This window comes from Bufo gargarizans, chromosome 4 (genome assembly GCF_014858855.1).
Source record: "Bufo gargarizans isolate SCDJY-AF-19 chromosome 4, ASM1485885v1, whole genome shotgun sequence".
Taxonomy (NCBI): Eukaryota; Metazoa; Chordata; class Amphibia; order Anura; family Bufonidae; genus Bufo; species Bufo gargarizans.
The window spans coordinates 310,282,817-310,295,119 of NC_058083.1; the positions used below are offsets into that span (position 1 = coordinate 310,282,817).

The window sequence follows — 12,303 nt, forward strand, 5'->3', positions numbered from 1 at the left end:
TGACAATATGGACAACATAAGATACATGGATGTGCCATGGGATAACCAGTTTCACCTACAGTAGCTAACCTGTAAATGTAGGGGGTGGAATGTAAAGCCCTAAACACCTTAGTAGGAATTGTAACCATTTACTGGTTCAGAAATTTGGATAACACCTGGGTTAAAATTATAAAATAAGAAGTACATACATTCACAGCACACAACAACGCAGAGGACCATAAGATCATGCTTACTCATACGGACCAGTACCTGCTGTTTGACTCCCATAATCCATTAGATCACAAACTGGGAGTCATCAGAATCCTACACCACTGGGCTGAAAAGATCTCAACCAGTGTAGAGGTTAAGACTAGAGATGAGCGAATTTTTCAAAAATTCGATTTGGCCAGTTCACAGAATTTTTTGTAAAAATTTGGTTCAATCCGAATTTATTTGTGGCAAATATTGTTAAAAAACGTCTATTTCCTGGCTGAAGAGAGGCTTTATAGTGGTGTACAACACTGTGACAGTAACACGCATAGGGAATCTGCTCTGGTAGTGAAATAATACTGTGAGTCAGTATGACATGCAGATGACAGGCTTCACTCTTACGCTGGGTTCAGACCTGAGCGTTCGCGATGGAGCGCTCTGTATGCGCGATTGTACCGGCATTTGCAATCGCGCATACAGAGACAAGCAAACGCCCATTGTCGCGCGTTCCTGAAAGTCTATGTACGGGAACGCGCGACAAGATGCCCCAAAGAAGCTCATGTACTTCTTGGGGCGTCGGGCGTTTTACAGCGCGATCGTACGCTCTGTAAAACGCCCAGGTGGGAACCATGCCGATAGGGAAGCATTGACAGGAAAATGGGCCACAGCACTCTATTCATAAAATGGCAAGGGTGGGTGCACGTCCAGGTTGTGTTCTAAAGCTCCACCTCCAGAACTGTAAATCTCAGCCGGCGCTTGGCTGTATACACAGTGTGGTCCTCAGAGTGCCTGATGAAGGGCGATTATTAAGCCTGAAACGTTGCAACTGACATACCACCTATTCCGGCTGAAATAACATGAAATAAAATCATTATCTTTCACTACCTAAGGAGTGCTGTCCTAATATTTGTGAGATAGGGAAGCATTGGTTTCTCCTTGTTGAGCGTTTTACAGCGTGTAGGAACGCGCTGTAAAACGCTCAGGTGTGAACCCAGCCTTAGAATGGCTGCACACTTCACTTTTGGCAGTCACGGGGTCAAAACTGACCAAATGACTGAAGTATGAACTCAGCCTTACAGGTCGCTGTTAGCACCAAGAAGAAGCGCACTCCTTTTACACTGTCATCAGCTGATTCCACATAGATGTCTACAGAACCTGTTCTATTAAAAGCTTATACAAGTAGAGCCCCCCGACAGAGTGGAGAGGGTGTCAGCAGTAAGTTTGTGCTGACGTCACTGATAATTTTGCCCTTCCTTTGATCCGTCAGAACAATAACCCACAAAAAAACAGATCATGTCTGTGGAGCATCCGCCTTCACTCGGTCAGCATTTGGTCAGTAATCCAAAATTGCTAACATATAACTGCACCGCTGAACGGCAAATATATTTTTTCTTTTTCCACTAATACACACCACAAAAGGCTTTATAACAGCTAACTGCACCGCTGAACGGCAATTTTTTTATTTATTTTTCCACTAATACATACCACAAAAGGCTTTAGAATATATAACTGCACCGCTGAACAGCAAATATATTTTTTCTTTTGCCACTAATACACGCCAAAAAAGGCTTTACAACATATAACTGCACCACTGAACGGCAAATATATTTTTTCCACTAATATATGCCATAAAAGGCTTTAGAACATATAACTGTACTGGTGAACGGCTAATATATTTTACTTTTGCCACTAATACACAACAAAAAGTGCTGTAATTTTAGCACTTCCCCACACAACGACTAATAAGCCCTTTTTTACCACTAATACAAGCCAAAAAATGCTTTAGGGCATATAACTGTGCTGGCTGTATGTCACAGCCTTTGGTGTGCGCTGTGGCACTTATGCCACGCTTGCTGTTGCCTGTGGCAACGTGTTGCTGTTTCAGCATGCGGGGGCAGTGTCATGGCCTTTCTGGTGTGTGCCGTGACATGGTTGCCTTGCATGTTGTTGCCTGCAGCAAAGTGTAGCTTTTTATGCTGGTGTGTGCACTTCCCCTGTCAGTTGTTTCCTCCTCTGTCTGGTGCTGGAGGGGTTAACCTCCTTGCTGGGTGTGGTCACTTGTGCTTCTTATACCTGTGGCTTTAGGTCAGGAGTCAGTTGTACTCCAGCCTTGTGTGCTGGAGTTAAGCTCCTTGTCTGTTTTTTCCATCTGTCCAGTGAGGGCCACCCTTGTGGTCATCAATGTCATTCTGGTGTCTCCTTCCCTTCCTGTCCCTATTTGTATGGAGTGGGTTATGTTCAGGGTGTTTGTATTTCTAGTTTGGTGTTACATGTCTGGTGGTGTTTGGTGTCATGTTTACTAGACATTCCTCTGTCTCATGTTTTTACAGCTATAGTGTCCTGGGTTCCTCTGTGGTGTGTGCTGTGTCCTTTAATGTTGGTGTGGACAGCAGCACTAGTGCACGGGTTCCAGTCAGTGTGTCTGTGGCAGGTAAGTGTGTTATTGGTTTTGCTTACCTGCCATCTCCTTATGCTGTATGTGTTCCCCTCTCCTCTCAGCCTGGCCGCAGATAGAGACTTCTGTTCCTCCATTACTGGGATTAACAGGTCGTCTCTTCCCTGCTCCTTGGTGAGGGATTACAAGGGCGACTTAGGGTTTCTAGGTATCCTGAGTATGAGTCGTCCTACCATCGGGGTCCGCTCATACGGTGAGGAGTCAGGAAGAGGATTAGGGACGCTGTAGGAGGTGACCGGCTCCCTTATTACTCCTTTTGGCCAGGCTGATCCCCTTTTACCCTTTGAGACCGCACGGTGGGGGGTTTCCCACACTTCCTGCTGTGACACTGTAACACCCCAATAACCAGAACGGTTTGCTGGAATTACAGAGCTATATAATTGCATTTTTGGTGCCCAGTCAGTGCAGCAAGGTGTAATAGGATTGTTCCTATTACCCAGGCTGTAACCTCCCCTACTGAACCCTGTTCAACATAAATGCTGTGGAATGATTACTCCCTATCCTTTCCCTACACCTTGAATAATCTTTCCCTGCACTTTTTTTTTCTATCACTGTCCCTAGATCCTGCTGACGTCTCTCCCTGCACGAAGTACACTGGAAAATGGCAGAATCCAAGATGGCTGAGGCTATTAATAGGGCTGTGACATCACAGGACTTGCTGCTGATTGGCTGCATGCATGGCATTATGGGTTACCCCGCCTTCCCAGAGTTCCTTGCCTTATGTCCTCACACATGCAGCAGCCATTTTTGGAAAAATTTGATTCGTTACCACGAATCGCGAAGAAATTTAGCTTGCGGTGCGAATCGAGTTTTTCCTTAAATTCGGATCAAATTCGACTTCGTCAGCTTCAATTCGCTCATCTCTAGTTAAGACAAAGGGCCCTTAGTAATTGCAGGTATCCAGAGTGGGCTTTTGTTAGAAACTGAGAAAAGAAGAAAAAAGAATGTCAACATTGCCAGAGAAGGTGCGAAGCAGGGCACACAGAAGAATTTGTTTCTTCTATACATAGCTGGAATATGTGAAATAACGGAAGATTTTATAATAAACATCACATCCCTGTCTGATTTAAACCTGGCAACACACTGATACATCAACTGGTTCACCCAAGACACCCTACGCCAAAACAAAAAAAGCAATATTGTATATGCAGTCTAGTGCAGTGAGGAGTGCCAAGAATTGTACATTTGTGAAACAAAACAGCAGCAACACCAGCTTATGGCCAAGCACAAAAAAGCCAAAACCTGCGGTCAGGGCTCAGCTGTATACCTACATGTAAAGGAAAAAGTGCGCTCATTTTATGACAGCGAGGTTTGCATCTTAGACACAAAGAAGGACTGTTTTAAAAGAGATGTGAAAGAAACTATATTAGGTTGGAGAAGTTACTTTATATATAATAGAGATGGAGGGTTGTGACGTCTATTGTCAACATCTTCAACATCTCTTATGAAGCAGTTTTACCCTTAGAACCTGCCATTTTTCATTTTTGCGTTTTTGTTTTGACTCCTTGCCTTCCCAGAGCCATAACTTTTTTACGTTTCCATTCACATAGCCATATGTGAGCTTGTTTTTGCTGGAAAAGTTGTACTTCCTATATTAAATGGTGTCATTAGGAAGTAGTGGGGAGCTGGAACTTTTTTTCCAAATGGGGTGAAATTGGGAAAAAAAAAACCACGATTCTGCCACAGTTTTACGGCATTCCCATAGCAGGTAAAATGAACCTGTTACCTTCATTGTGGGGCGATCTGTACTTTTCAGTAATACATTTGATTTTGCTGTGTGTGTGACTTTTTTGATCACTTTTTATTCAATTTTGTTGGGGGACAAAAAAATGGTGAATTGGCCACTTAGATTTTTATTTTTTGTTACACCATTTGCCATATGGTATAAATGTTTTTCTTATATTTTAATAGCATGGGCATTTTTTGACATGGCGATGTCAATGATATTTTTTACAAAATGTTATTTTGATTTTGTTGAAAGGGGGTGATTTGAACTAAATGTTTTTATATTTTAAAAAACTTTTTCTTTTTTTTAAACTTTTTTTTAAGTCACCCTAGGTGACTATAACTAGCAATCAGATTGCCAATTGTATTCTCTGATGCGTATTTATCCATCACAGAAAACACCATTCTCTGTATTCCAATAAAGTGCTGCTACCTGCAGGCCTGTATTAGATAAGTTTCGGAGGCTGCTTGAGGCTCCAAGCTATCACTGGCATACAGATGTAACCGAGCTAAAATTGACTCTGATAACTCTGATAACACATGTCACTGTGTTATCTCGTGCAATCTTGTGACAAAAGACATTAAAATACATTGAAAGAGTTAATCGTTTTGTGCCATTTTTTTACTTAATGTGTTAACGTTTCCGTTTAGTTTGGCTGCATCTGTATTACACTTTCCCAGATCTCAGCTGGGGAAGACTGTTAAGGGAATGTGGCTCCCGAACCTTTACCACTCAGATGCCATGGTCATATTTGACCAAGGCATCTAAGGGATAAGTGTCTGCAATCGGCCTTATGGCGGATCGCAGACACTTGCCTGGGCCTGGCAATTATGGCACCTGCTTGTGCGGCGTAGGTCGCAAAGCGGTTAACCACACCTAATAGCTTCAGTTATGCAAATTCAATCAACACCTAACCTACATGACTGAAAATGAGTCTCCAATATTTTATGCAGAACATTTTTTATACATGCCATTCTAATTGAGAAAGCCAATTAGTAGTGTTGATCACGAATATTTGAATTTTGAATTTTTATAGCGAATATAGGTACTTCGAAAATTCGAATTTTTTCCCTTTTTTTTTATATTCTATTTTTTTTTTTTTTTTTTATCAGTACACGTGATCCCTCCCTGCTTCTAGCTTGTGGGCCAATAAGAAGGCTGCAATATACTTATAGACTTTAGGAGTAGTAGTGTTTGCGAATTTTGCTCTATATTAGTTTTTTTCGAATATTCGCTATATTGCTATATATTCTTATTTTAGAATATTACGAATATTCGAAAAACTAAGTTATAGCAATATAGCGAATATTCGAGAAAAAAAAATATAGAGCAATTTAGCTAATATAGTGCTATAATCTTCTTTTTTTTATAGTTGTAATTTTTTTCCAATCTGAACTTCAGATGCGAAAAAAATTACAACTATTAGACAAAGAAGATTATAGCACTATATTAGCTAAATTGCTCTATATTCGTTTTTTTTTCTCGAATATTCGCTATATTGCTATATATTCTTGTTTTAGAATATTACGAATATTTGAAAAAATGAAGTCACAGCAATATAGCTAATATTCGAAAAAAACGAATATAGAGCAATTTAGCTAATATAGTGCTATCATCTTCTTTGTCTAATAGTTGCAATTGTTTTCTCATCTGAAGTTCAGATTGGAAAAAAATTACAACTATAAAAAAAAAGATTATAGCACTATATTAGCTAAATTGCTCCATATTAGTTTTTTTTATATTCGCTATATTGCTATATATTCTTGTTTTAGAATATTACGAATATTCGAAAAAACAAAGCTATAGCAATATAGTGAATATTCGGAAAAAAAATCAAATATAGAGCAATTTAGCTAATATAGTGCTATAATCTTCTTTGTCTAATAGTTGTAAGTTGAAAAATTCGCAATAAAAAATTTACACAATCATTACATTGCCGATTTTTCGGGTAAAAAAATCGTAGAATATAATGAATATTCGAATTTGCGAATATTCGACGAATATTCTACAAAATATTCGCGAAATATCGCGAATTTGAATATGACCCCTGCCGCTCATTACTACCAATTAGATCACTAGTGAAATGTCTGTCACGGACGGTGTACGGGAAACAAGACAATGCAACATGCATATATGACTCACTGGATCCAAAGCTAAGGAACCAAGGGGAGACCCCTGCACAAGACCTAGCACTTTCCCTGGCTGCTCAGCCTATGCAAAGATCCCAGAGGTGGATGGTTGCATATCCACGTACCTCGACTATATAACCCCTGAACACCCTACAATAGTGAGGGGACACGACCACCGGCTCCCTACACCAGACACGGAGGGAGTCAGGGTCACCTGGGATCCAGCAAACAGAAAATAACAGATAAATGTACAGCACTTAACTTTGTAGCAGACAGGAAAACAAGATCAGCATGCACACACACTCCAGGAAGAAGTATAAGCCGCCCAGTAATGCATTATGGGGCGGAATTTAAAGGGATGCAATCAGTCCAACTACATGACAGCTGAGAGAGGCTAACGAGATGAGGAACTGAATACCACAACAAAGAGAACTCAAGGAGGAGGTTCTGAAAGGCTTCTGTCAGAGCTTCTCAGCTGTCTGGTTGTGACAATGTCATCAAGAAAAAAATCCAGTTGCTCTGAATTATTATTACTGATATAAGTGCTGAAAATTCACTGATGTGTATGAGGAGTGAAGGCTAGCCCATCTGGTCCATTCACACAGAAGAACTACTGTAGCACAAATGTGTGCCATGGTGACACCTAAACAACAAAAGGCATATGAGCATTAAAACTGGATCAAAAGCAAGTGTGATTGGCTGTTACCATAACTCCCATAGGAGGAAACGGAGAGAGAGAGAGAGAGAGAGAGAGAGAGAGAGGGTGGACATGCACATCCACCTCTCCAGTCAGAATGGGGTTTGGGGTCATTCGAGTTTAATTGTATACGCAAATATGTGGGTCAGCACTGCCCAGAGTGAACCATATACATATGTGGACTAATACTGCATACAATTGTTTGCGATCTCCGGCCGTGCTCAGCTGGCCCACAGCTTCAACTCTTGAATCAACATGTAGATAAAAGAAACAGCACTCACCAATATTCTTTCTGCAGCTTTTATTGATCCATTAAAACACGGTGGATGCGGGTCAGGGGCTGACTGGCAACTTTTGGCCCAGGGGGCAAGTAACACGCAGAGGCCCACTGAGCCCCCCTCCTGCTTACCCATTTCCCCTGCCTCCTCCTGACCCCCCCCCCCCCCCCCCTTAACACTTTCGTCAGTCATGTAAATTACAATACAGGGAAACAAAATAAACTAAGGATGCTCCGATATATCAGCCGAAAATGGCATTTTTGGTATAATGCCGAAAGTGTCATTTTCTGGCTGATACAGTGTTGCATCCGTGTATTCTCTCCTCCCCGCTGGGCGCTGCTCTGTGTCTCCCCCCCCCCCCCCCCCCCAATGACACCTGATGACTTTTGCAGAAGAAACGGTATATTGTGGGGCACGGTATATGCTATGTGTGTATAACATAAACATATTTCATATGAAAACTTACAGTTACTTGGCCCTTGGGGATCTCGGACACCTCCACACTTTGGCCGGGGGCTCGGCGGAGCTGATGTGTTTTATCCTAATGAGAAAAATATCATAATAAGGATTTGGAGAAGGGGCAGAGGGATAGCAGAGCAGGGAGAGGCTGGTGCTGCTACTAGGAGGTCATACCATGGGGGAGTAATAAAGCCCACCATAATGCCCCCCAGTAGTAATAATTCTCCTTATAATAGACAGTGCCAAAAATACACCCTTGTAATGTCCCCAGTTGAGCTAATGTCCCCATAATGCCCCCTATAATGTGCCAGTAGCCAATAGGCCCCCCTATAATCTGCCAGTAGCCAATAGGCCGCCCTATAATGTGCCAGTAGCCAATAGGCCGCCCTATAATGTGCCAGTAGCCATAGGCCCCCCTATAATGTGCCAGTAGCCATAGCCCCCCCTATAATGTGCCAGTAGCCATAGGCCCCCCTATAATGTGCCAGTAGCCATAGCCCCCCTATATAATGTGCCAGTAGCCATACCCCCCCATAATGTGCCAGTAGCCATAGCCCCCCTATAATGTGCCAGTAGCCAGATAGGGCCCCCTATAATGTGCCAGTACCCATAGCCCCCCTATATAATGTGCCAGTAGCCATACCCCCCCATAATGTGCCAGTAGCCAGATAGGGCCCCCCGATAATGTGCCAGTAGCCAGATAGGGCCCCCCTATAATGTGCCAGTAGCCAGATAGGGCCCCCCTATAATGTGCCAGTAGCCATATAGGGCCCCTCTATAATGTGCCAGTAGTCATAGCCCCCCCTATAATGTGCCAGTAGCCATAGCCCCCCTATAATGTGCCAGTAGCCAGATAGGGCCCCCCTATAATGTGCCAGTAGCCAGATAGGGCCCCCCTATAATGTGCCAGTAGCCATATAGAGACCCCCCTATAATGTGCCAGTAGCCATATAGGGCCCCCTATAATGTGCCAGTAGCCATATAGAGCCCCCCTATAATGTGCCAGTAGCCCATAGGCCCCCCACTATAATGTGCCAGTAGCCAGAGAGGGCCCCCCTATAATGTGGCAGTAGCCCATAGGCCCCCTACTATAATGTTCCAGTAGCCAGAGAGGGCCCCCCTATAATGTGCCAGTAGCCAGATAGGGCCCCCCTATAATGTGCAAGTAGCCAGATAGCCCCCCCCTATAATGTGCCAGTAGCCAGTAGCCAGATAGGCCCCCCTATCAGTGACAGAAATAAGAAGGAAAAAAAGCCAGTCAGACTTATACTTACCTCCAGCACCTTCACTGAAATACTCCCGTCCCGCCTCCAGGGCTGCTGTCGATGTCTTTACTTTACGGCCGCGCGATGACGTCATCGCGTTGCCTGCGCCGGTCCGGCGGGCTCTCTGATAGGCTGCCGGCCGCACGCCTCCCCCGCTCCCCGTCTCCCTCCGCAGGCTGCAGTCACATATCATTCCGGCCCAGCCGGCCGGGACAATGAGCTGACAGAGAGGCCCGGGGGGCAATTGCCCCCCTGCCCCCCGGCCCAGTCCGCCCCTGATGCGGGTACAGCACAGCAAAAGGCAACAGCCATTTTGCGCTTCCTGCGCTTCCTCTGGCCTCAATGTGACGACGCTGGTGCATACACGTAAAATACCCTTATGCCAGCTACGTCACCATCACTACATAAGACAACTCAAAATAAAACCGAGTACAAAAACAAAAACAAAACTATACAAATACTGCTAAATTGTTCTTATCATTTAACCCCAAAGGACTCATTGCATTTGTCATGATCATCTATGAAGCTTCTCTTTGTAATAGTATACGGTTTCTGTCCCCACCACGATCTGGGAATTGCACTATCTCTATTTCTGCACATATCAATACACCATTTCTCCCTTCATGAGCTTCATGTACATGTTCTATCAATCTAGATGCTCCTATTCTTGTCTCTATGGACCTCCTATGTTCCCTAAATCTCACATCCAGACATCTTATGGTTTTTCCTATATAAAATCTACCACAAGGGCAAAAAATTACATATACCACAAATTGTGTCTCACCACATGTTCAACCCCTCCTATCCTAAGATACTTACGTCTGCACATAAATCTACAAATAGAGCAATGCCCACAACTAAAATTATCTTGTGGGGTATACTTCCCTAACCAATTCAAGTCCTCTTCTTGGAAGCGACTTCTTACTACAAAATCCTTAATAGTTCTACTCCTAAAACTGATAATGAGATTAAATTGGGTTTTATCCTTTAAGGACTCATCCTGGGCCAATACATGTCAGTTGTTTAAGGCCTCTTTCACACGGGCGTCGTGTGTGAGGGCCGGAAAAGATGCTGGTGCGTTGTGTGAAAATGCTTGATTTTTCCGAGCGAGTGCAAAGCGTTTTAATGCGTTTTGCACGCGCGTGAGAAAAATCGGCATGTTTGGTACCCAAACCCGCACTTCTTCATAGAAGTTCGTGTTTGGGTTAGGTGTTGTGTAGATTTTATTATAGCATTCTTAATACACAATGCTTAGAAAATAGGGATGGAGGGTTTAGAAAATAAATAAAAAATGTAACTTACCTCATCCACTTGTTCACGCAGCCTGGCTTGTTTTCTGTCTTCTTCTTTGATGGCCAGGAGGAAAAGGACCTGTAGTGATGTCACTGCGCACATCACATGGTCCATCACCAGAAGGTGAGTAGAAGGTGAGTTAAAAAAAAAAATTTTAACCCCTCCATCCCTATTTTACTAAGAATTCTGTATTAAGAATGCTATTATTTTCCCTTACAACCATGTTATAAGGGAAAATAATAATGATCGGGTCCCCATCCCGATCATATCCTAGCAACCATGCATGAAAATCGCACCGCATCCACACTTGCTTGCGGATGTTTGTGATTTTCACGCAGCCAAATTCACTTCTATGGGGCCTGCAATGCTTAAAAAACACACAATATAGAGCATGCTGCGATTTTCACGCAACGCACAAGTGATGCGTGAAAATCACCGCTCATGTGCACAGCCCCATAGAAATTAAAGGGTCGGGATTCAGTGTGGGTGCAATGCGTTCACCTCACGCATTGCACCCGCGTGGAAATCTCGCCCGTGTGAAAGAGGCCTAAAATGGCCTTTTTAATAAAAGGAGCCATTGGGGTGTAATTCAAAGTAAAAAAACGGTCTCTCACTGTTGTCTTTACCTTTACCTTTCAGTTCTGTGAGATTCCTTTGCTGTCAGGAAATATAATACATCTGAAAAGATAAGCTTTGACAATCACCTATTGTGAATGGTGGATCCTGTCTTATCTATACAGAGAAGTGATATCATTACAGGCAGGATTAGAATGACATGTAAGGCTACTTTCAAACTAGATTTTTTTGCGGATCCGTCATGGATCTGCAAAAACGCTTCCGTTACAATAATAGAACCGCATGCATCCGGATCCGTCATGAACTCCATTGAAAGTCAATGGGGGACGGATCCGTTTTCTACTGTGTCAGAGAAAATGGATCTGTCCCCATTGACTTACATTGTGTGTCAGGATGGATCCATCTCGCTCCGCATCCCAGGAAGGACAGAGAAATTCTGCAAGCAGCGTTTTGGTGTCCGCCTCCAGAGAGAAATGGAGACTGAACGGAGACAAACTGATGGGGATCCTTTTCCATTCAGAATGCATTAGGGCAAAACGGATCTGTTTTGGACTGCTTGTGAGAGCCCTGAATGGATCTCACAAACGGAAAGCCAAAACGCCAGTGTGAAAGTAGCTTAACCCCTTAAGGACTCAGCCCTATTTCACCTTAAGGACTTGGCCATTTTTTGCAAATCTGACCAGTGTCACTTCAAGTGCTCATAACTTTAAAACGCTTTGACTTACCCAGGCTGTTCTGAGATTATTTTTTCGTCACATATTGTACTTCATGACACTGCTAAAATTGGGTCAAAAAAGTAAATTTTTTTGCATAAAAAAATACAATTTTTACAAAATATTTTGAAAAAATTAGCAAATTTCAAAGTTTCAGTTTCTCTACTTCTGTAATACATAGTAATACCCCCAAAAATTGTGATGAATTTACATTCCCCATATGCCTACTTCATGTTTGTAGCATTTTGGGAATTATATTTTATTTTTTGGGGATGTTACAAGGCTTAGAAGTTGAGAAGCAAATCTTGAAATTTTTCAGAAATTTACAAAAACCCAATTTTTAGGGACCACTACAGGTCTAAAGTCACTTTGCGAGGCTTACATAATAGAAACCGCCCAAAAACTTCGTTAACCCTTTAGGTGTTGCACAAGAGTTATTGGCAAATGGGGATGAAATTTAAGAATTAATTTTTTTTGCCTAATATTCCATTTTAACCCATTTTTTCCACTAACAAAGCAAGGG

At 42.7% G+C, this 12,303-nt stretch overlaps 1 long non-coding RNA gene across 1 annotated transcript in view; it reads right to left on the reverse strand.

Annotated features, from left to right (window-relative positions):
• Nucleotides 1-848: 848 nt before the first annotated feature.
• The window catches only part of LOC122934990, a 276,400-nt gene continuing 264,945 nt past the window's right edge, over nucleotides 849-12,303 (reverse strand). Inside the window, exon 3 of the long non-coding RNA XR_006388755.1 lies at nucleotides 849-925. This is a non-coding gene — a long non-coding RNA (uncharacterized LOC122934990). The remainder of the gene's footprint in view (nucleotides 926-12,303) is intronic.